The sequence below is a fragment of the Octodon degus genome, unplaced genomic scaffold (genome assembly GCF_000260255.1).
Source record: "Octodon degus isolate 3935 unplaced genomic scaffold, OctDeg1.0 scaffold00107, whole genome shotgun sequence".
Taxonomy (NCBI): Eukaryota; Metazoa; Chordata; class Mammalia; order Rodentia; family Octodontidae; genus Octodon; species Octodon degus.
Window position 1 is genome coordinate 2911888 of NW_004524683.1, and position 1037 is coordinate 2912924.

Consider the following 1037-nt stretch of genomic DNA (forward strand, 5'->3'; position numbering starts at 1 on the left):
AAAGACAAATGAAATTTAAAATTAATAAGGAAGAACAATGAGAGAGAAAGAGAGAGAGGAGGAGGAGGAAGAGGAAGAGGAGGAAGAAGAAGAAGAAGAAGAAGAAGAAGAAGAAGAAGAAGAAGAAGAAGAAGAAGAAGAAGAAGAAGAAGAAGAAGAAGAATCACTCCACAACAAACTAACAAACCAGCAAGAAAACAAGCCTCCATGTCAAGATGTTTAGATGTGTAGTTTCTTTCTAGGAACTGTAGTACTGGAATTCACCAAGCATGAGGGAGGGATAGTGAGTCACTCTTAATGGCCTGTTGTTTTTCCTATCCACACCCACTGAACACACTTCTGTCTAGCAGGGTGGGGCCAGTCAATAGCACACTGTCTGCCTCAGGGTTGTGTTCACTCTTGAGGCTGTTAGTCACTGCTTATTTTCTTCTTTGCATCAAAATCTATGCTATCTCCAACTATGTTTGCAGCACATAGACTGGTGAGGTGTCCCACATGCTCATGAAGCGACCTATCCATTTACCTCTAAATATGGCAGGAGTTGGTGATTCATTGTTAATTCCTTTGGCTGCTGGTCCTCTCAGGGCTTATTTTGTGTTTGCAGTCAAACTCCTCTCCTCCCAGGTAACTAGAGTTTTTTCTCTTCATTGTCTTTCTCTATACTTTTCAGCTTTCCTGTCACCTCTTTCTTGATTCCCAGAGCTTTTTCTTTCCCCCTTACTGAGTAGATGTTTTCCAGCTGTCTTAATTCCAGGTTGCAAAGACACATACACTTTTGACTACTCCTACTGTGGCACCTTCACTCCTCCAGTGTTATTTATTTCTAAAATCATTTTCTATTACACTGATTTCTTTTTTGATAATATTTTTTCTTTTTCTTGATAAGCTTTTTCATCCATGTTTTCAGCTTTCTCAGCAATATTTCTAAGAGTGGATTTTTAAAATCTTGACTAATTTTTGTTATGGTTCTTGTATTTATATATTCATGCCTTCAGTATGTTCTAGAATATTCTCTCTCTCTCTCTCTCTCTCTCTCT